This window comes from Antechinus flavipes, chromosome 6 (genome assembly GCF_016432865.1).
Source record: "Antechinus flavipes isolate AdamAnt ecotype Samford, QLD, Australia chromosome 6, AdamAnt_v2, whole genome shotgun sequence".
Taxonomy (NCBI): Eukaryota; Metazoa; Chordata; class Mammalia; order Dasyuromorphia; family Dasyuridae; genus Antechinus; species Antechinus flavipes.
Window position 1 is genome coordinate 234,542,383 of NC_067403.1, and position 24,309 is coordinate 234,566,691.

At 34.5% G+C, this 24,309-nt stretch overlaps 1 protein-coding gene across 1 annotated transcript in view; it reads right to left on the reverse strand.

Moving 5' to 3' along the window:
* LRRC4C (leucine rich repeat containing 4C) overlaps window positions 1-24,309 on the reverse strand; it is a 1,395,890-nt gene that overhangs the window by 238,864 nt on the left and 1,132,717 nt on the right. Inside the window, exon 5 of the mRNA XM_051967660.1 lies at window positions 6,078-6,167. The gene's annotated coding sequence lies outside the window, so the exon portion shown is untranslated. The remainder of the gene's footprint in view (window positions 1-6,077; window positions 6,168-24,309) is intronic.

Below are 24,309 nucleotides of genomic sequence, written 5' to 3' on the forward strand. Positions count from 1 at the left end.
CAGCACACCCATTTGGCTAAATTGTAGAATGTGGAAAGAACAATAATGTACACAAAGGTTGAGGAAGATCATGGGGGCCAATAACAATAGCTTTTGGCTCATGGCCAATAATAAAACCCCAAAAAACTCAAGGCCTCAAATCAGTACAATTTCCAGGCCCAATAAATTCTGTAGCATCTTTATGGATCCTGCATAAATAAGTCTGAAGAATATTTTTATCAAACATTTCTCTGCAAGTGCTAATAGGAATTCATCTAGTTCACCTTGCATTGAGGGTTAAATAGTATTTTGTTTTGGTTTATCTCATTTTTGAAATGAGTAAATTTATAGATGAGGTTTCCTAAATTGAAGCCTTTAACCCATTTTAAAATTATAATACAAATTAAAAATAAGCACTGAATCTATGTACAAATGCAGAATTTTGCTTTTCATATACACCTGGTCCAGTATTATAGACTTGTGTTGTTCCAACCTATCCTGACCTCTAAGTACTTTTCAAAAGCCTTAACAAAATATCTCTTACCATAACAATTGGTGACAAACTTTTTTTGAACTTCAGAAAAGCACTAGCCAAATCTTCTCAGGATACAGAACCTCAAAGGAAGGCCTTAAACGAGTAGAATAAGCTTTTCCCTTTCAATTCTTTTGTTTTCTGTATATTAATAAATCAAAGGGTTAAAAGGGATCTCAGAGATCTCTGGCTGTTTAATAAACCCTTTTCTGGCTTCTGGAATTATCACACTGTCTGCTTCTAGGTCATCTAAACATCCTCAAAAAGAACTACTGAGTTAATAACAACTACAAAAGTGTAATTCCATAAATTTGGAACAGGAAGGGACTTGATATGTCATCTATTCTAACTTGCTCATTTGACAGATGAGGACCTGAGGTGCAGAGAGGTGAAATGATTGATCTTAAGAACACAAAAGTAGTTAAAGATAAGAGTGAGGATTGGAACCCAGTAACTCTGACTCCACATTCAGAAATTTATCTGCCATACCATTTTAACTTGGGAGGTTTCTTTTAGGACTACTTGAGCTACTTACCAGCTCTAAACAAATTAATTTATTTTTTTAAAAGGAAAAATTTTCAAGCAAATTTAGGGTTAGAAGGTTTCCACTAGGATCTGGTATTATTTGTGATTTCTTATTGCCCAGAAATCCAATAAATATCTTCACAGTTTTGAAATACATTTCCTAAGAAGTCTCTATTTAAGTCATTTCTGTTTGGCTGAGTGATCCCATCTTTCTTTTTAGATTTTTTTTTTTTTTTCATTTAGCTGTCTGACATATGTTAAGAGGATGACATTTATCAGTGTTCTGGGAAGTTTGGAAGAAGATGAAAGTAAGCAAAAAAGTGTTTTTTATGTGTATGCGGTATGAGTGTATGTGACTGTGTGTATCTTTTTAGGATGGGTAGGGAATAAGGATCATTTTATTAGCCTAATCTGGACTCGTGAATTTATAATTACCTTAGAATCTCATGACTTGAGTTAAAATCCTGCTTCTGACACTTAGCAGCTATGTGACCTTGAGCAAATCAATCAACTCTGTTTGCCTAAATTTCTTCAACTGGAAAATGGGTATAACAATGGTATGCTTTATTATTTGATTCTCACAACAATCCTGGGAGGTAGCTACTATTACTACCCCCATTTTATAGCTGAGGAGATTAAGGCAGATAGTTTCTTACTGCCCGGGGTCACAGAGGTACTAAATGTATAAAGCTACTTTTGAATTCAGGTTTTCCTGACTACTGAAAAACCACTTTATCATCTTGTCACTTAGCTGTGTTAATAGAGTAAGCACTTTACCAACTAACAATCCCATCTTAAAAAACAAAAACAAAAACAAAAACAAATAAATTCCTTTCCCCCCTCTATTAAGAACTATCTACAAAATCCTATGATAGATGCTAGGGCAAGAAAGAACAAAGCATAACTGAACCTGAATAATGTTATTACTCTATAAAACCTCTGAGGGGTGTCATATTGCAGAGAACACTAAATATCAAAAACAAGTTCAAATCTAGCTTCAGATATTAGCTGGAGTCACTTGAGCTCTATTTGCCTAGCTTCCTAAACTGTAAAATATGGATACTATCAGTCCACACTTTCTAGGCTTGTTGTAAGGATCAAATGAAATAATATTTGTAAACACTCAGAACAATGTCTGATGATTAATAAGTGTTTAATGTATATTTCTTCTCCCCTCCCCTTCAATAAGACTTTATTCATATTTATAGTGATTTAAAATTTGCAAAAAAAATTACAACACTTGGTTCATACAACAGGCTAGTGGAATTGATATGAATTTTTTCCTACAGTTTATAAAAAAGGAAGCAGCTTGAAAGAGAAGCAGTGTGTTGCTCAGGTTCACACAAATAAGTGTCTGAGCAAGGATCTGAAAGTCTCTAATTGGAGGATTAGGATTAGCCTCCCTAGGAGATGATCAGCCCACCTGAACTGAATCTTGAATGACATTACAGATTCTTTTACCTTGAAAGAAGTAGGATGCTTCTTTGCTACAATGACCACAGTTGTTGAACAATAGGATTTAGGACTGATAGGGAATTTAGAGATTATTCAATGTGATACTTCCTCTTCCATTTTTACAGATGAGGAGGTTGACATCTAGAGGGGGGAGAAGATTTGACCAAAGTTATATAAGTAGAAGGTAGGAGAGTTAGGGTTGACATATGGCATGAAGTCTTTTCTTTATGGAAAATAGGTCCCTACTATTGGGGAAATTGAAATGACCACACCTTCCCGAAAATCTGTCCGTTTTCTCGTCAGGTCAGTCAGTTTGATTGGTCTGGCAATAATAAAGCACTAAAATAACACAATCAAAGTAACCATTCGTGATGAAGTTGGTCTACTGACCAAAGAACGTGAATGAATTCAACGAATACAAGTATAAATACTTGACATTAGACCAAGTTTCACATACTAATTCTATGTATAGTAACCTATGTACCAACAGTCAGCAACCATCACAACAAAACAAAGCAACAAAAAATGGACTTGATACATTTCTCTGGATTCAGAAAAACAACACTGTGGAATTCAGTAAAAAGAAAAATTTCTCCAGTATTTCAATCATCCACTGGTTGTCTTGATTTCCTTAAAAATTCATTTAAGTGACCAACAGATGATTTCAGAAAGGCCTGGAGAGACTTACAGGAACTGATGCTGAGTGAAACAAGCAGAGCCAGGAGATCATTATATACTTCAACAACAATACTGTATGAGGATTAATTCTGATGGACGTGGCCATCCTCAGCAATGAGATGAACCAAATCAGTTCCAATAGAGCAGTAATGAACTGAACCAGCTACAGCCAGGGAAAGAACTTGGGGAGATAACGAAGAACTATTACATTGAATTCCCAATCCCTCTATTTTTGCCTGCCTGCATTTTGGATTTCCTTCACAGGCTAATTGTAGACTATTTCAGAGTCCGTTTCTTTTTGTACAGCAAAATAACTGTTAGGTCATGTATACTTATTGTATATCTAATTTATACTCTAATATATTTAACATCTACTGGTCATCCTGCCATCTGGGGAGGGGGTTGGGGGGAAGGAGGGGAAAAATTGGAACAAAAGGCTTGGCAATTGTCAATGATGTAAAATTTCCCATACATATAACTTGTAAATAAAAAGCTATGAAATAAAAAAAAATTCATTTAAGTCCCAGCTCATACACAAGGTTTTTTCTAGCCTCCTTCACCCCACCCTCAGCTGCTGTCACCCCCAATCTCTTCACTATATATATCTATACATACATATATATCTATATATATACATATACATACATATGTATGTATATATATATATATATATATATATACACACACACATATAGTCTCCTTTATCATATTATTATCTTTTTTTCTTATTTTCCTAGGCTTGGCTATCAAGGCAATTAATAAATGGTTATTGACTAATTGCCTGATTACACACCTCAGCTTCAGTAAGAGTGATTCTTCTTAGATATCCTATGACCCAGAGGTTGTATACAGTAATAGCTAAAGAGCTGACTTTGAGGCTAGGAAGAAAAGGGTTGAACTTCTGTTTTGCCTCTCAGTGCCACAGATAAATTTCCAAATAAAAGTTACATCTAGAGACAGTATGGTGCAGGGGGAAGTAAATGCATTTATTCACTACAAAATGTGGTGTTTGGATGATATGATCTCTAAGGTCTACACCTGCTCTAGATCTTTGATGGCATTTTCATATTCTTGTAAATTTTAAGATGGAAGGGATTCCTGAACCAATTTAGTCCACCCCCTCCCTTTTAATAGATTTAAAAAAAAAAAAAGAGGACCAGTCAGTTAAAATTACATGATCAAGGTCACAAAGGTCATAAATGTCAGAGGTAAGATGTCAATGCAGAAGTAAACTTCTTGATGATAGGGATTTTTTTCTCTTTTCTTTGTATTCTGAGGATTTAACATTGTGCCTGGTAAATAATTGCCAATTGCCTTAACTTGAGCTGACATCTCATGAGAAATTCAGTGCTCTTTCAATTATACTAGGCTATCTCACCAATAATGATAAGATTCAATTAAATTCAATAAGCATTTATTAAGTGTCTAGTAGGTGTCAGGAAGAGCTTACAATCTAACAAAATCATAATTCTAGATCCCTTACAATTTAACAAAATCATAGTTGCCAATGCCTACTTTTTCCTAAAAAAACTCTGAGTAGTAATCAATACAACACAACTCACTGTCTCAATAAAAGAACATTTTATCACATAAGTGTCAACAGGACTATCAATTCTGTGATCTCTTAAGACCAGAAGATGCATCATTCAAAACAATCATATTAGAAATTCCCAATTCTCTCTTTTTAACTCAAATCCCTGAACTTAATTTAGGCATTTTTTTCTTTTCTTTTCGGCCTCCAAATCATTAAAAATAGGGATAAAGACTGAACTCTGATTTTGTTAACATAGGGTAAGTTTTTTACCAAAAAAAGTTTATGCTTTCTCTGCACCTTTCAACCATAGATAGCTGCTAAAAGCAAAAGGGGTTGGATATTTGTCATGAATCAACATCTGACAAAAGTGGGGCTTGAATTCATGTCTTCTTATCTTCCAGGCTACCACCAGTACCTCCTTCTCTCCTTTCTTCCCTCCCTCCTTCTCTGTCTCTGTTTCTATCTTTCTGTCTTTGTCTTTGTCTTTCTGTCTTCTCTCTCTCTCTCTCTCTCTCTCTCTCTCTCTCTCTCTCTCTCTCTCTCTCTCTCTCTCTCTCTCTCTCTCTCTCTCTCTCTCTCCTGATGATATAAACGTTAACCATCCCCATACTCTAGCAGATGATCTCATGAGTCAACACAACCACAAAGGAGAATTTACTTACTAGCTAGGCTACCACTCAGATGCTCATCTGCTTCCAGGCTTGTGCTCCACATCTTTCTTTCTCAAAAGAACTTGTCTGACCTTTTTCTTTATTGAAATAGTCTTTGAAAACTCAGAGCCGTTATCCATGCTGTGATGTGAAACTTTGGAGTAAAATATTAAGGGAACTCATTTGTGTTTTAAAAATGCTTTATGTTTTCAAGAACTACACTAAAGTTATCATCAAAGGGAAGTCTGAATTAAAATGAAGATGAATTAGTCACATGAAAAGAGTAAGACCAACAGATAGCCTATGGACTACATTGGTATTCCCATGGAGTTAAGAGAAAATGCAAGATGCTTCTGGCATCTGGGCTGGATTTGCTTTGCTGAACTCATGGAAAAGAGTTAATTGATTCCAAATAATGGTCATCATTGGAGGGGGTATCCTTAAAATCCTATGTTTGTTTGGATATCTGAGTATTTTACCCATTATTTTCTTTAGCCAACACATTTTGTAAAACAAAGAAAATTTTATTATACACCTTGTAAAGAGCCAGAAGAGCCATGAAGAAATTGAAACTTTTACAGAGTGACACCAGATCAACTTCTAAGCCCTAAATTTTTAAAAACTACACTGGAGTGCTCACTCTCTGTTTTCCTTTTGAGGACAGCTCAATAATTTTTTAGTAAGGCTACATGTATGTTTTTGCACATGCATTCAGAAAACTTACCTTATCCAAGAGATTCTGATCTTTCCAATCTAGCCCAAGGCAGCAAAATAAGGAGTAGGGTGGGTTTGTAGAAGAATAAGCTCTCAGCACCTGAAGAAAACAACCACATAGACATCACCTTTGGTTTCCTGCTGCACTAATTAGAGAGAATTCAGGGATGCTGAGTTTGACACAAGGGGACAGCCAACAGCCACTCACTAGGCAGCTTAGTTACAATCTTCAAATAACAAAATGTTTCTCTCCCTCCCTCCTTCCCTTTCTTCCTCTCTATTTCTGTCTGTCTGTCTCCGTCTCCCTCCACATCCACTGGCAGAGATTATACACATTTCATAACCTTGATAACATAGACATTTCTATGTGGATGTCAATTTGAGGTACTTTCTTTCCCACAGTTTATCCCTCAGGGCATGAAATTGAATCAGCACAAGGACTAAATAGCCCACCTTTATTCTGCCGGATGTCCTGATGGTCAAGGAACTCTGAGTGAAAATATAATATTAACTGGTATTTGATGGTAGCAGATTGGAGTCCAAAAAGAGTGCTAGAGCAACTAAGAATCAATGAGGGTTTAATCATTCTACTATAGCCTGTATGATTCCATGAACCTCAATGTAAGGGTCTAATAGGAACCTGGCCTCTATTCACTCCTTAATCAAAGAAAAAATTTCTGTCTAATATAAGCAGAAATGCTGAACTCCAGTTGGGAGATTCCCACTTCCCTTAGCCCTTACTTCAGTAAAAGAAATTAAAAATGTCTATATCTATATACTTACCCACATGTGCATATATGTATAGATATTTGTGTTTATGTATGCATACATATATAAATATGTGGAGCTTTTGCTTGTTTGCCAGTATTCCTAAAGTTTTGTTTTTTTCTTCCTTTCTTCTTTCCTCCCTCTCTTTCTTTCTTTTCCTCTTCCTTCTTCCCTTTCTCCCTTCCTTTCTTCCTCCCTCCATTCCTCCCTCTCTCTTCTTTTTTCTTTTACTTCCTTCCTTCCTTCCTTCCTTCCTTCCTTCCTTCCTTCCTTCCTTCCTTCCTTCCTTCCTTCCTTCCTTCCTTCCTTCCTTTCTTCCTCCCTCCCTTCCTCCTTTCCATTATTCTTAATTTTTAAGCTTTTAAGTTTTCACAATATCTTTTATTCTTACATCATAGTATTCTCTGTATATGTATGGTATGACACTTTTACATAAGTCACTGTGCACAGACTCCTATCCACATCCACTTATAAGGACTTTGTCATCACTTTTTGTGTTTCCAGTGATTTTTACTTTTTGGAGATTCTGTTTTCCCATGTTTCTCAGTCATATACTTTCACAAATATGCAAGTATGTGCATCATTAAATAAATCTTTAAACATACATACAGATTATAGCATTTACTGTGTATTATTTGTATACATACTCTATTGTGTATGCCTATGTATCTTTAACATGCTCAAATTCACCAATAAATCTGTGATCTCAATGATGGGAATAATTCTTCCAATGGAACAGATCATGACCTATCTAGACCTCACTATCACATATGACTCTCATCCATGAACTCTCAGGAATCCACAAATGGACCCATCTAAAATACTGACGATATATTTTTTAGCTTTCTACTGATATTATAAGTCTGTGCACCTGCCATCCCTTATTATGACCAGTTCATCTTCTCTTGTGTATATTTTATTAAAATACTTCCACATTCATGAATGCTGAAATTCCTTTATCTGATCATATTGCATTGCCTATTTTGTCCTGCCATGAACAACTTCAATCTTGGATAATCACCACTGACTAGCAAACCTTTCTAGCACTCATATGTTGGTGAATGAACTTAGGGAAAAATATAAAACCATGTGACTGAATCTACTATAAATTTATATCAGATAATCTCATCTGGGCTCTCACTGAAGGAAGGCAAACTTTTTATATTTTATTCATAAACCATTTTCCCATTCATCAGAGTTTTTACTCAGCCCCAGCCTTTCTGAGTGTTCCATAGTCTATCCTTTCAATTGATAACCTTGCCTCATATTTCCATGAAAAAAAAAAAAGAGGCCTTTAATTAGGGAGGGGTATGGAGGAATCTCTTTTTTCTCCTCACTGTCTCACAACTTTTGGATATGTTCTGCCATATTTTTTTTTTCCACCATGCAGAAGTCCTTCTCTTTGCTAAGACAACCTTTCTACAGTATAAGTGATCTCATTCTACCTCATCTTTCCAATTCAATTGATACAGTAAAATTTATACCCAAGCTTTTTATTTCAAGTAAAAAACTCTATTCATTATGTACCACAATACTTCTACATACATGCACATGTATCACACATATATATCACAGATACACAAATGTACTTATATAGCTAGGCACAAAAACTTATATTTATTCATGTACATGTATACAAACAAAAATAAGCATAAATATGCATATGTATATAAAAAATAAAGCAATATATTTCCCATGGTAAAATTGTTTGGAGATTTAGAATTTCCTTCTCAATGAGAATTAAGAAAAAAAAAAAACAATAGAGAACAGTATTGCCTATATCCTATATTGTATGTACATCCAAGACCATAAATACTGAGAAAAAAAATTCTCCAATGAGTTGAAAAATATCAGCTATCGAAGTTATATTTTGATATACATTGCCTTTATTTTACCTGTCTACAGTACATTATAAACAAGCAGGTTTTTCTTCTTATTAATGAGTTCAGAGAAAGATGATGTTAGCTCAGCACTTGACCTTGTTCTCACACTGAGATAGCCACCTGGTAGTTACCATTTTCCAAAGCAGTTTCTTGTTACTGAGGGCTTATTTTTCTTCTTTGTCATCTAGTAACAGGACTTGAGCTAATCTCTCTGTCTGACTCACTATTGCACTAAGTTTAGTTAGGAAGAATGCAAGGAGAAAAATTATAGTTTTTTTTTTATCAAGAAAAAGAAAAAAGATCATAAGTTGTTTTATTATTTAGACTCATAATTATTAGGGCTAGGCAGGACCTTAGAGAACATTCAGTCAAACCTGTTGAGAAACTGTAGGAGAGAAAACTGAAGTCCAAGGAAAAAATGTAATTTCTTCTAAGCCAAGCCAAGCAATGAGTGGAAATTGTAATCGAGAGGGGAAAAAAAATAACGAAATACCTGTTTTTCAGGTCTAGTATTTCTCCAGTAGGTTAACTCTACTCCCATCAAGCACTCCTTCCCTTTCTTTCTACTACCCTTCTTCCTTGATCATTTCTCCTGTTCTGGAATGCTTCTAACCCCCTCCTTCTGTACTTGCTTTTAGGATACAAACTTCCAATTTCCCAGCTAATTAGTGATACCCTTGCTCTGATATCAGAGGTGGGAGAATAGTCAGCTTTCATAAACTTTCATGATGCACAGTGATGATGCATTTAGAAGTCCCACCCACCCAGCTGGCAAGAACATGGGTGTATACATGTGCTAATTCTAGGAAGCAGCTTCCCATTTGGCCATCAGAGACTTCCTCCTCCCACTTCGAGCAGAAAAGAATCATGATTAATATTCTCTGCTTACAACTTAGGATATAGACTTTCCTTTCTCATTCCCTTTTCACTTTGAAGGTGTCAGCTATTACCCTGGTTTAGATTTGGATGATGCCCTAATTTAAGAAGTGTCAGTGGATGCCCCAATTTTTCTGAGAATGAAGATTACCCTACTGTCTTTACCATGCTTTCTTGGGGACTTCTAGTTAAATCATATCACTTTTCTTTAAACACAGGCTATAAAATAACACATTTTCTTTGACATTGACTGGCTCATCTTAAATAGTTTATGTTCTGTCTGTCAGCAACAGATAATGCCCAAACAAGGAGCAAAATCCCCGTTTTTGGTGCTTCATATTCTTGCTTTCTGTGGCTGCATCTTAATTTGGGAATTCAAATTCAAAATCCTCATTCTCTTCCTTAATCCAATTTTCTACTCCATTAGTGGAGGAGGCTGCCTCCTTATATTACCTTCTCCAATAATCACCTGGAACATGAAGCAATATTTTTAGGTAAGGATTAAAATTTATTTGGAATGGGTCTTACAAATAATAAAACTGAGAGACTTGTCCAATTCCACAGTGGTAGCAAATAAAGCAAAAAAGTTTGGACTCAATTCATCTAATTTAGCAAAAGGCATCATGGTCTAGTGGAATATATATGGTTTTACAATCAAAGGACTTGGATTCAAGTCCAACCTCTGTTAACTGCATAGCTTCAGATGTCACTTAAAATCTATATTCCTCAGTTCTTCACATATAAAACAAGAGGGTTGATAGATTACCTCCAACTTAAAATCTATTATTTTTTGGTCCAAATTAATTTCTTTTCCTATTATTCCACAATTGTCTTGTCTCCTAGAAATTCACACGGACTATAATGTAATAATAATAATAATAATATTGTTGAATTAGAATGGCCGTAGTTAGCAACCAAGTGATCTCAAACTGTCAAACTTTTCAAGACTTTTCAAATTTTTTTGTCAAATCAGTGAAAGGAATATTTCATAGACAGCCCATCTGTTCCATCTCCAACTATGAAGTATCAGGATAAATAAAAGAAGATACCTTCCCCCCTCATCCTCATGCCTGGAATTCTCTCCATCTTTTTCCTGGCATCATTTGAATGCCAACTAATATTCTATCTTCTGCAAGAAATCTTTTCTCCCCTTTAATTCCAGTGTCTTTCTTCTGAAATTATCTTTATTTTGTCATGTTTATATCTTTTTAATATACCCAGTTGTTTTAATTTTGTTTCCCTGACTAAACTATGAGTTTCTTGAGGATAAAGACTGTCTCTCTCTTTGAATGTCCAGTGTTTAGGACAGTGCTTATCCCATAGTTGGGCAGCTAGGTGGCACAGTCCCAGGTCACAAGTCAAGAAAATTCATCTTTCTGAGTTACAATCTGGCCTCAGATACTTAATAGCTGTGTGACCCTGGGCAAGTCATTTTAATCCAATTTGCCTCCGTTTCCTCATCATAAAATGAGCTAAAAAAGGAAATGACATACCACTCTAGTATTTTTGCAAAAAAAAAAAAAAATCCCAAATGAAATCATGAAGAATCAGACATGAATGAAAAATGACTGAACAGCAACAATTAACACAGGGTAGATGATTAATACATTTTTTGTTGACTCGACTCAGGATGTTGTTTGAAATCCTTATAGAAGATTTATAGGAAAATATGAGTAAGAGTTAAATATTATGGGTAGGCGATGACAACTTGTAATAGTCATTGTTTTAGAGGGTTCACATCAAGAGATCGTAATTCTTTTGGAATTTTGACAAAATTAAACTGGATATACATGTAATTATATCTTGTTAGCCTATTTTTCTAGGGTTGCAAATTTACCCACATCTCTGCCAACTGCCTCTGTCCAGAAAAAAAGTGAGATTAAGAAGAAAAAATATATAGAAAATAAGCTTTATTCTCAAAAGTGTTTTCCCCCATCCGAAGGTTCTGAGAAAGAATGTCCATTTGGTATATGATGATAGAGAGGATGGTTATGCAATTCTCATGCAAAAATAGTCCCCAAATCAATATAACATGTTTTAAATTTACATTAACATTTAAATTAATGAGAAACTCAATGTGAATTATGAAGCATTAAATGTTCAGGACTAGATCTCATCTTGCCAACTTGGAACTGATTCCACTGAATCACCTTCTCTATCTCATAAACAGCTTCTAGTCTTTATGTGTTTTCAGTGCTGGTGAATTCCAGGCTGGCAAAAGGAGGCATCTTGATTTCACTAGGCAATGAAATATGCTTTATCCATCATGGACTTATAAAATGCTGTATCACCTCTCCTCCTAAGGGGATGGCAGCTATGACTGATTTGTAGAGAGGATATTTTCTCTCTAGGGCAGCCAATCTCAGACCTATCTCATGAAACTGATATGATGAAACCAGCTGATATAAAGTACCAGTTATGTGATTCCATATGCACGGCATAGGGGTTAGAGAAAACAGGGATGCACACTCTTCTATAGTTAAACAGATAAAAAAAGAACAATCCTATTATCCCCAGAAGCATCCTAAATCACTTTTGTCATTTTGTCAATTGGTCATGTTCCACTCCTTGTGACACCATTTGTGATTTTCTTAGCAAAGATACTAGCTACTTGCCATTTTCCAGTTTCCAGATCATTTTACAGATAAGCAAACCGAGACAAAGAGAGTCAAAAGACTTTGCTAGGGCCACACAACTAGCAAGTATCTGAGGCCAGATATTTTTGGCTTTAGGGCTGGTACTCTATCCACTGTGCTACATAGCTATTCTCATGCCATTTTAGAATAGTTCCAATTATTATTAAGGTAACTCTTACATGAGAGTAAAATTACCTTTTAAAAATATCATTCTATATAAGCCATGCTCCAATTAATAAATGATCAAGAATATGAACAGACAATTTTCAGATGAAGAAATTAAAACCATTTCTAGTCATATGAAAAATGCTCTAAAGCACTACTGATTAGAGAAATGCAAATTAAGACAACTCTGAGGTACCACTACATACTTCTCAGGTAGGTTAAGATGACAAGAAGAAATAATGATGAAAATTGGAAGGGATGTGGGAGAACTGAGACAATAATAGTGGAGTTATGAACTGATCCAAGTATTCTGGAGAACAAAATGGAAATATGCCCAAAGGGCTGTCAAATTGTACATACCCTTTGATCTAGCAGTCTCACTACTGGGTTTATATCCCAAAGAGATCATAATAAGGGGGAAAGAACACACATGTGCAAAAATGTTGTAGCCATCCTTTTAGTAGTGGCAAGGAACTGGAAATTGAGTGGATATCTATCAGTTGGGGGATGGCTGAATAAGTTATAGTACAAGCATATTATGGAATATTGTTCTATAAGAAACGATCAGCAAGTTGTTTTCAGAAAGGTCTGGAGAGACCTACATGAACTGATGCTAAATGAAGTGAATAGAACAAAGAGAACATTATGCACAACAACAAGAAGATTACGTGATGATCAATTCTGATGGACGTGGTTCTTTTCAACAATGAAGTGATTCAAGCCAGTTGCTATAGAGTGGTGATGGAGAAAGCCATTTACACCCAGAGACAGGACTATGGGGACTGAGTTGGATCACAAATACAGAATTTTCACTATTTTTGTTCTTTTGTTTGCTTTTTGTTTTCTTTCTCATTTTTCTTATACCGCACGATAACTGTGGAAATATGTATAGAAGAATTGCACATTTAACATATATTGGATTATTTGTCATCTAAGAGAAAGAGTGAGGAAAAGTGAGGGAGAAAAAACTGAGAAACACAAATTTTTGTGAGGCTGAATGTTGAAAACTTTTAAAAATAAAATATGTTCTACATTCTATAGTCAAGCTGATTAAGTTGACTTCTTTCCCCACATAACAACTCTAAATTTTAGAAGATTATCATGATGTCCTCCCTAAATTTTTTCTGCTTCATGCCCAACATGTGCCCTTAAATGCCTTCAAATGATTCTTGTATGACATGATCCTGGAAACTTTCATCTGGGTGCTGTTCCAAGTTGGAACAACTTGAGGATGAAAAGAAAGAAAGGGAGAAAGAGAGAAAGGGAGAGAGAGAAAGAGAGAAGAGAAGAGAAGAGAAGAGAAGAGAAGAGAAGAGAAGAGAAGAGAAGAGAAGAGAAGAGAGAGAGAGAGAGAAAGAGAGAGAGAGAGAGAGAGAGAGAGAGAGAGAGAGAGAGAGAGAGAGAAAGAGGACACTAGAGAGAGCGAGAGAGAGGGAGGGAGGGAAAGGGGAAAGAAGAGAGAGGTAGAGGGAAAGGAAAAAAAGAGAGGGAAAGGGAGGAAGGGAGGGAAGGGAGGAAGGGAGGGAAGGGAGGAGGGAGGAGAAAAGGAAGGAAGGAAAGAAAGAAAAAGAGGTTAACAGAGTAATGTTAAATTGTTGTCTAAAATATCCAGAACTTATTTTCACATGAAAAGAAAACTTGGTATTATTGGTATTGGTTCTTCTATGAACATGTGAATAGATCACTTTCTTCATGGACATATTTATGTGATATTGAGGCAATTTAATGGAATATATTGTTTCCACTACTCTCCCTCATCTCCATTGCCCAAATAACTATCAGACATGGCCAATTCTGCTTCCATAGCATCTCACAATCTGTCCTATTCTCTCCATTCACACAAAATCTATTGTAGGTCAGATTCCCATTACTTCTGTCCTGGACTATTTTATAGGAGCTTCCTAAGCGAGCTCCTTGCTTCCAGTCTCTTCTATTTTCAACTGATTTTCTACCCAACTGCCAAATTAATATTTCTAAAACAGAATGTTCTAAAAACATTGAACAGAAATGGCCATGGCCCTTCCCAACTTCAAAATTTTCAATGAATTCCTATTGTCTGTCAGATGAAATATAAATCCCCAAGCCTGGCACTAAAAACCTTTCAGAATCTGGCTCCTACCAACTTTTTTAGTCTGATTTGGCTTTGATCCCCTTTGAGAAATTCTTTATTTCTGTCAAACTGCTTTCCAGATGTTCCCTATAAATGGCATTTAGTAGAAATCAGAGAATGTTGATCTTAGAGCCTAAAGAAATGGGTTCCATGATAGCTTTAAAATTTATTGGTTATATAGCTATAATGTTATCTTTATAATGATTATAGCATTTCTTCCCCTTCATATTTCTCAGTGATGTGGGGTAGTGTAATGTTCTCTTGGTTCGGGTTTCTTGGAATCTCTGGGAGCAGCCTTCATTTAAGTTCAGTAATCATCATATGAGTAGCCAGGGGTTAAAATCCAAATCCTTTATTATCTCTTTTAAAGTCCTATCTCCTTCACTTGGGGGTAGGCTAGTTTTCTTAGAGGGCTACTTCTCTTCTTGATTCCAAGAGCTTGAGCTCTCGCCTATTTTCTTTGCCTCTGAATCTCTCCAAATTCACCTAGCTGAGACTTTTAGCTTATATGCTCTACACCGAATATAAACCAATCATTATATCACTAGGAAACCATTATTTGTTGTAAGATTAAATCAATCTACTGAACCATGCTAAATTAGATAACCATTGTCTTTGTCAGTTCCACTGATTTAGGACCTTGTAAGAATCCTTTCTTTCAAGTTCAGAGTTCTGGCCCGTAACAGGGTAGGAAAGTGTCCTAAAAATCTATAAAGCATTGGAAAAAGATGAGGCCACAACTATTCATGCTATTCCATTACAAATCCTTATATTTGCTTAGGCTATCTCTGCTCTGACCTCAGGGAACCAGTGGTTTTCCATGTTTGACTAGAAAATATTTATTTTTGTTTGGACAGTTTTTTCTAGAAAAAAAAAGAACCACATGAGTTATGAATATGTCCTTGTATGAAGAAGAAATTAAAGCTATCTGTTCTGAGGGATTCTATGATACTTAGCTACTGTGGGATCCTTTAATTTATGTGTTTAAAATAATAAATGGAAATTAATTATTCTAGTTCTAATATTAAGTAAGGAACATCTTTCATTCTACTTTCAAATTTCCCCATCCCCTCCAACCCTCAATCTTTTCCTCCCACAAATATATATGTATGTAGATATATACACACATACTAATATACATATATGAGCATATGCATATGTATACATATCTATATGTCTATATTTCTACAATGCATTTTGTACATGTATACACACATAAACACATGTATAGATGCACAAACACGTATACACACATACATATCAAAAGAACATTAACTCTCTAATTAGAATAGTGATCAAATTTACATAACTGAGTACACTATCCAAGTTATTAATTTTTTCTGAGAGAGGTTTTGCTATTTTAATATTAGTTCTATAATATGCATGTGATAAATGAACTTGTTTGTGCTATGCTACATATTTCCATTTATGGATGGGATGGAATGGGTTTATTTTTAATAGCAGAGACAAAGAATTTAAGTAAAAAAAGAATTTTGAATAAATTTTATTAATGTTGAAATTTTTCCCATCTCCATTTCAATATCAACTAAGCTGTCAAAGTGATATTCTTTCTTTCTTTTTCTTTTTCTTTTTTTTTTAATTGAGGTAATTGGGGTTAAGTAACTTGCCCAGGGTCACACACTAGGAAGTGTTAAATGTCTGAGGCCAGATTTGAACTCTGGTTCTCCTGACTTAAGGGCTGTTACTCTATCCACTGCACCATCTAGCTGCCTCTCAAAGTGATATTCTTTTTTTTTTTTAAACAAAGTGATATTCTTAAAGAATAGGTCTGACTACATAATTCAACCCTACTCAATGAACGCAAGTGTAGAATTCTTACAGCTGTGTGTATGTATAATAAGCTATATTTAACTCACCATAGTATAATCTAGATGATTACAAAAAAATCTAATTACATTGAAATATTGAAGAAAATTCAATTAAAATATATTATCAATAACTTCAAAAACTTTGATTATCCCAGAATAACTATTCTTGTTTCAGTGGCACATTGTTACTTCTAGGATAAAGTACAAACTTTTGAGTTTAAGATCTGAAACCTTTTCTAACATGTCTCACATTAAAGCCCTTAATGAACTAGATGATCTGGCAAAATTAAGAGATATTGGAAGTGAGAACAATATAGGCAAATTGGCTTGCAAGATGACTCAGATATTGGGGCAGTTAATTGGTTCAGTGGATAGAGCACTAGCCCTGAAGTCAGGAGGACTTGAATTCAAATCTGACCTCAGACACAACACTTCCTAGCTGTGTGACCCTGGGCAAGTCATTTACCTCCAATTGCCTCAGAGGAAAAAAAATGACTTAGATATTAACTAAAAGATTTATAATTTAGAACAGTCTTCTGGCTCCAAATCTAATGCTTTGTTTATCTCTTGAGCCATATATAAAGTGACCTTGAGTAGCTGGAAAGATTTTCCACAATGACCAAATCTTAGAACTTTCACATATTGTTTAATGTAGAAACTTGTAAGTGATTATTATTTTTCCTTATCACAAAGGGAAGGTTAATTCTGGAGGAGTAGGTGGGTGGGAAATGACTGTGATGTAAAGATAACTGGATTCAACAAGACTTATTTAAAAATAATTTAAATAACTAATTAGTAAGTTAAGTCTAGAAATCTTCCCAAGTTCTCCAGATGCAGTGATAACATAAACATAATGAATCATTACTATTCTATACATAAAAAAAAGATTTTTTAAAAAGGAAAAATGGAAAAGAATAGATACCAAATCAGAGTACTTTTAAGGGTCATTCTCCTTTCATAATGTAGCACAGTGGAACTTCACAATGTTCAACCTTTAAGACTGGTCCTTAGCAGTTGCTGTTAACCTTTAAAAATTCCAATATATAGTTCTAGGCTTGTAATAGGGCTTTCTCTCAAATTGATTCTCTAAATTAGAGCAGAAGGTTGACTATCAAAGTTATTAAAAACACTGAAGTCTGGAGTACAACTTAGGGATTCTCAATTAAATCAGAAGAAACAATCATCTCAAAAGCAGTTGAGCAACTTCAATGGATCATAGGATTATAGAATCTTAGAGATGAACTTTAGCATCCATCTGGTCCACCTCCCCTCATTTTATAAATGAGACTACTGAGGACTGAAAAAGTGAAGGATCTTGCCAAGGTTGCAAAATACGAAGTGACAAAGATATGATCTGAATCCAAGAGTTTTGTTTAGTATGTCTATAAAGATCTCTTACTTAATATTTTGATAAGAAGATCATCAGGTTAAGAACTAGAAGTGTCTTTGGAGATTGTAAAATAAACCATTGAAGGGGTGTGTGTAGAATACTACCAAAAAGGTAGGGGTTAATTTATGGCTTATTTAATTTCTAAATTTTTAGAACTCCAGGAAAAGGGATGATAATTTAACATTGCACTCATATTATTTAAGAATATATAAGAAGTGAGATAGAAACTGAATCTGGAAGAGTGGGGTGGGAGTCTGGATTAAACATTGCTTTTTAGAATTTAGCTTTATTTATACTTTAAAATATTTTTATACCAGATTTCCATAATTCAGTAGGAACCTTACACATACCATTTCCAGCAATGTAAGTATGTTTGTCTGTAGGAAGGATTTTTCTTTTTTGTATGCGTGTGAGCTGAGCAACAATTATATGCAAAGGAAGCTCTTAGTGAATGGAATAAGGTTGTTCTTATAAGTGCAACAGATTCTCCACTTCTCACATTCTAAATATACTTTCTTTTAAGACAAGGACATTCAATGACCAGCTAATTGTTTTCTATTAATGTCGAGATTTAATTAAAACTTGGTTTACTTATGTGGCATAGCCCCACCATCATGCCACAGGATCTCCTTGTAATGTGTCTTTTGAATCAATCAATCAACAAATCCATTAGCAGATATTTATTAAATACTTATTGTGGGTTAGACAGTGGAATTGTTACTTGGGCTGCAAAGCCAAAAAAGAGATCACTCAAGGCATTTACATGCTATTCAGGGAGAAATGTGTACATATGCAGATAGGTACAAAATAATTTTTTTAAATCAATTCAAGTTTTTTTTCTTTCTCTCTTTTTTTTTCTTTTTAGAAAGAGGTGAGCTTATTAGCAGCTGGAGTATGAGGAAACTCCTAATTTAGATTCATATCATATTTTTTTTTTCTATTTCATGGGACCCTTTGACATTCTGGTAAATGTTATTGACCATTTCTCTGAATAGTGTTTTTTTTAAAGCACAAAATGCAATATATAGCATTACAAAGGAACACAATTATAAAAAAAATTGTTAAAAATTCATGGAATCCAGCTTAATAACCCGGGAAGTTAATTGAACTAAGTTTTAAAGGAAGTAAGATATTCTAGGCGTCAGAAGCATGCATTCTAGGGAGGAGAGAAAGAGAGAGAGAGAGAGAGAGAGAGAGAGAGAGAGAGAGAGAGAGAGAGAGAGAGAGGAGAGGAGAGGAGAGGAGAGGAGAGGAGAGAGAGAGAGAGAGAGAGAGAGAGAGAGAGAGAGAGGAGAGAGAGAGAGAGAGAGAAAGAGAGAGAGAGAGAGAGAGAGAGAAAGAGAGAGAGAGAGAGAGAGAAGGAAGGATATGAAAATGTTTAGTCATTTATTTTTCTAAAGTCATTTAGCTTATAAATGTTAGAATCATTTTAAGTAACATATGTCTTCTATTCAGATACAGTATATCCTACATACTATACCATGTCACCTCCCAAGTTGTACCTTCAGTTTCTAACAATGCATTCTAAGAGTCCAGAAAAATTAACTTTAAATCATTGTTGCTGTCCGTGGTACTGAAGAGGGAAAGAACTTACAGTGTATAAGGCTATGGGGGCAGAAATAAGAAACCATAGTGGATCCTATCTTTTCATTTAGATTGCAGGATTTGCTATATTTTTTAATATCCATAGGGAAATTAGTTGAACAATTGGAGACTATAGGAATTCTTATAAGAAAGCTTTACATGATTAATTTCTTAACTTAAGCATACTAATAACCTTAGTGGAATCCTCATTAACATTTTTAGTGGGCACTGGCATGAAAGTAATGCAACTGGGGAACTTTATGAACAATATGTGAATAATATGATGCATTTAGAGAAATCAGTGTTGTGTGTAAGAATACATTGTATCTGGGATTTCTAAAAGGACCTGTATGTAATATAATCACCAATATTTGAGAAGCAGGTAATTAAACAAGTCATTTAAATAAACACATATTAGATAACCATTATATGAAATTCCTGTGAATATGAGACATACCAAAAACCCTACTAGTCTCTAAACTCAAGGAGTTTATATTATACTGAAAAAAATCATCATCTTACAAATTTATATCTCGAGATAACTTCAATATACAGTGGTATAGCATTTATTTATTCATTTGTGCCACATGCAAGATTAATATGATGTCATGAATTGGAAGAATTAGTTGACAGTAAAAGACAGAAGAAGCATGATTAGTTAATAATTTATATGAAAAACATCTGGTGACTTTAGTGAAATTTCATCTCAGCTGTGGTTCTACAGTGTGACATGTGAGCAAAAATGCTAATATGATCTCAGGAATATTACTAAATGAAAGAATTTAAGAATTGAAAGTAACCTTAATTTCTATGTAATTCAACTTATACATGGAAAGAATCATTGCTTGTATTTCTGTCTAATGCATATCTTTCCATCTTCTCACAAAAAGGAGTTTTAAGATACTTTATTACAAGCTTTCTTAAAATCTCTTTAAATTATATATTAAGTATTTCCTTCATGTACTAGTTTAGTGATCCTGTCAAGAATTAAATTAACTTAGTTGTATAATCTCTTAATGAAAATATGCTTAATGCTTTTCATTAGTCTGTGATTTTTGATGACCTTTGTTTGTCTTTCTCCGTACTCCCATCACAGTATCTGGCACTTGTAGGTGCTTAATAAATGTTTGTTGACTATTATTCAATGCCCAATATCCAAAATAGAGCAGTGACAGACTTCCCAATATTAACTTTTTTTTGTCTCTGTTCCATACTTTAGGAAATTCAGTCATAAATTGGATCATGTCAGGAGAAGAGAGATCAAAATGATGAGGCACTGAATTATAGGAGGGTCAGTAGGGAAGGAGCTTATGTCATTTTTCCTAGATAAAAAAATAACAAGGGATCATGATAATGATGATCAAGTTTTAAAAGTTCTTTTATAACAATGAAGTATCCAACTATTTTCTTTTCTTTTTTTCCTAGAATGATGTGGGAATAAAATTTGCTGAGAGACTTAAAATAAAGCTTTCCTCATAATCAGAACTACCTAAAATAGTTTCCTCCAGTGAAAGTTTTGGGGCAGAACCTGGATGACCACTTGATAGGAAGAGTCAAAAAGAAATTTTTGCTCAGATATCATTTGTATAAAATGCTAAGCAGAATATAAAACAAAATCAACAGAGAATTCACTTAAAATATAGGAAGCTTAAATCTGAAGAAGCATCAATAAGAGAGCAACATGGTCAATCTTCTTAGTTCCTGTTTTGTCATCTTTTTCCTGACAGCTCAGGAAGATGGGGAATCTGGGACTGAAGCTATATGGGAGGGATCCTATTAAATATCAGGGTAAAATAATATCCCTGTAATTGAAGAATGGTTGACAGCAGCAATAATATCTGCAGAATCAGCTGGATTTTATGAGGTGTCTTAAAATTGTCTAAAAGTTTTACTGATGTTCTTTCATCAGTATCCTGGACTGTTGCCAACATGGATAATTACATCATGCCTGCTGAAATCCCCCTGCAATTTCAAGGGAAAGCACTACTTCTGTTCTTCTTCTAAAAACAGTTGGCCCCCTTTCTGGCCATCAATAGATATTTCATTTAAAGTTTCAAGTGATTGTATTTTATAGACACATAATGCACAAAATGTATGCCCTCATCATAATGTATCACAAGAGTCATAACTTGACAACCATAGATGCTAAACATGTGATAACATGTAAATTAGTTAATCAACTACTTTCATACTTAAAATATTTTTCACATATCCATTCTTTTTCTTTTATATGAATGTTAGATACAGTATGAGGAAAGCTGAAAATATTAAATCTCTAAACATGTAGTCAATAAGATAGAACACACTTGCATATTTAGAAATATCTGGATAAATGAATAATTTGCAAATTTTTCAGTTAGGTGCTTTGTATAAACTTTGTATGTAAAAATGATTTGCAATCTTTGCAGAATGAAGTGTCAAATTATATTGTATTCCTTTATTACACATTGGTGTCAAAGGACAAGGGAAATGCTCAGGACATAGTTTATCTGTATTAAAGTCTGAGAGATCTTATTTATACCCAGAAGGTATAATTGACCTACAATATAACTGGATCTTTGCTATAAGAGGATTTTATTGCATATTTTATAACTTCTCATTCTTCCCTCTCATTTTCTGCTTTAAAAAACCTTTCTTCTTCTTCTCTCAGGCACAGTGTCACCTTCTTTGAAATCAATTAAGACATCTGTAAACTATTTGACACATAGTAGGCACTTAGTAAATGCCTTTCCCTTTTCTTCCCTCTGTGAAGTGACTTCTTTATAAACCACACAATTTACTTAATTATCTATTAACATGTCCTTCCTTAGTAAACAAACAATTTGAGGTCAGGGATTGATTTTTTTCCCCTTTTTTTTGTTTGTGAAGTAATTAGGCAGCTCTCACTGGGTAAATGTTCAATCTGGATTTGGGAAGATCTGAGTTAAAATTTTGTCTTGGATACTTACTTAGTATTACTTACTATAATACTTGGATTGACCCTGGGCAAGAAACTTAACCCCAGTTTGCCTCAGTTTTATCCTGTGTAAAATGGAGTACCCATGTTCATCCCAGATGTGAGGGATGATATGGGAAAATGATTGGTTGAGCAGAAGATGGCTTGGTGATAAATTTAGACAGACAGACAGATAGATCATGAGATAGATGGATACATACATACATGTATACAAAAAAGTAGAAAGGAAGTAAAGAAAGAAGGAAGGGAAAAGGAAGGAAGAAAGGAAGAAGAAAGAAAGGAAGGAAAGAAGAAAGGAAGGAAGAAAGGAAGGAAGGAAGAAAGGAAGGAAGGAAGGAAGGAAGGAAGGAAGGAAGGAAGAAGGAAGGAAGGAAGGAAGGAAGGAAGGAAGGAAGGAAGGAAGGGAAGGAGGGAAGGAAGAAAAAATGGAGGGAAGGAAGAAAGGAATAGAGGGAAGGAAGGAAAAGTGGAGGATGGTGTGAATTGACCAAAATATGAATCTAAAGGAATAGATATCATGATTTATCATTACATCCATATTTTGGTGGGACTTAAAAGCAATATTCATGGCAGATCACCCCATATGCAGTTTTCTGTGAGAAGCCATTGAAGTTTTGTGAAGAGGAATGATATTTTCAAAAACTTTTTAGATTATTGGAGTAGTGGGGTGGAGATAGTTTGGAGAGGGAAGACTATACCTATAGTTTAAGTAAGGAGAGCAATGCTTAAGAAAGAACTGGTTGCAGTGAGAGTTGAAAGAAACATACAAGAGATTTTGTATTGGTACAATATAAACTCTTTGAGGGAAGAGATTGTTTTACTTTTGTCTTTGTATTCCCAAATATGAATATGATACTTTGAATATAAGATGTAAATCTATAACAAGGAGGGAAATGAAATTCCACTTCTGAAACATTCATTTTTATAGATGAGGAAATTAAACTCTGGGGAAATTGAGTGATTTGAGTGATGGATAAGTCAAAAAATGGGCATGAGTATGATTACTTAAAAAGACAGTGAAACTTGTAACAGAAATGGAAAGAAGTTAGCTAAAGAGAAAGACATTTGGGGGATTATTATGTGTTTAGTTTTGGGACCATAGAATGAGAAATGAAAACAAAACAACCATATTTTGATGTTTTATAATGCAATCAAATGAAGTATTTAAATATAGATATGCACTGAACCCAATTAGAGTTTCAATGTGTCTTTTGACACTTTTAAACTTTGTTCCTATAGACAAATATTCCCACTTATTTAATTACTTCATATGCAAAAAAAGAAAATAATACTCACACTGTTTACCTCAACTATCATTTTTGTGAACAATAAACACTTTATAAATCTTTAAACTTAATGTAACTGTGCAATTTCATCAACATCATCATCATCATCACTACCACTACCATCACCACAATCATCCAGGTAGATTTGTTCAGAAGACAAAATCCATATTGAGACACTTTTGGGAGAACTTGGGAATACATATTGCAATCTTGGAATCTCTTCTAGACAGTATGGAAAGGAAAAAAGAACCTAGAGGAGAACATCTGGGAAAAGTCACATTTCTAAGGTAGAAAGAGAATAAAGAACCAAAAGAATAGGCAAGCTATTAAAGAGGTAGAAATCACATGATCAGTTCAGTGATACAAATGACAAAAAAGATAGATATCAAGAAGGAGAAGAGGGCCCATGATGTTGGATGATTTGGAAAGGTTAAAAGAAATCATGACAGAAAAAAAGGATTATCACATATAATACCAAGAACTGACCTTGGAAATAGCTGTTGGGTATAGTGTTGGGCACAGAAACCAGACTGCCTAGGATTGAGGTGTGAGTAGGTAGTGAAGAAGTAGAGACTGCCCATCAGGTAGTTGTTACAAACAAAGTTAAATTTTAAACATAAAATTTTCTCCTTCAATAGTTCACATCCATCTATCTATCTATCTATCTATCTATCAATATATAGACATGTGTGTGTGTTTATGGGCATTGATAATAAATAATCCAGATTATTTATCCTTTCTCTAGATGATACATGTAGT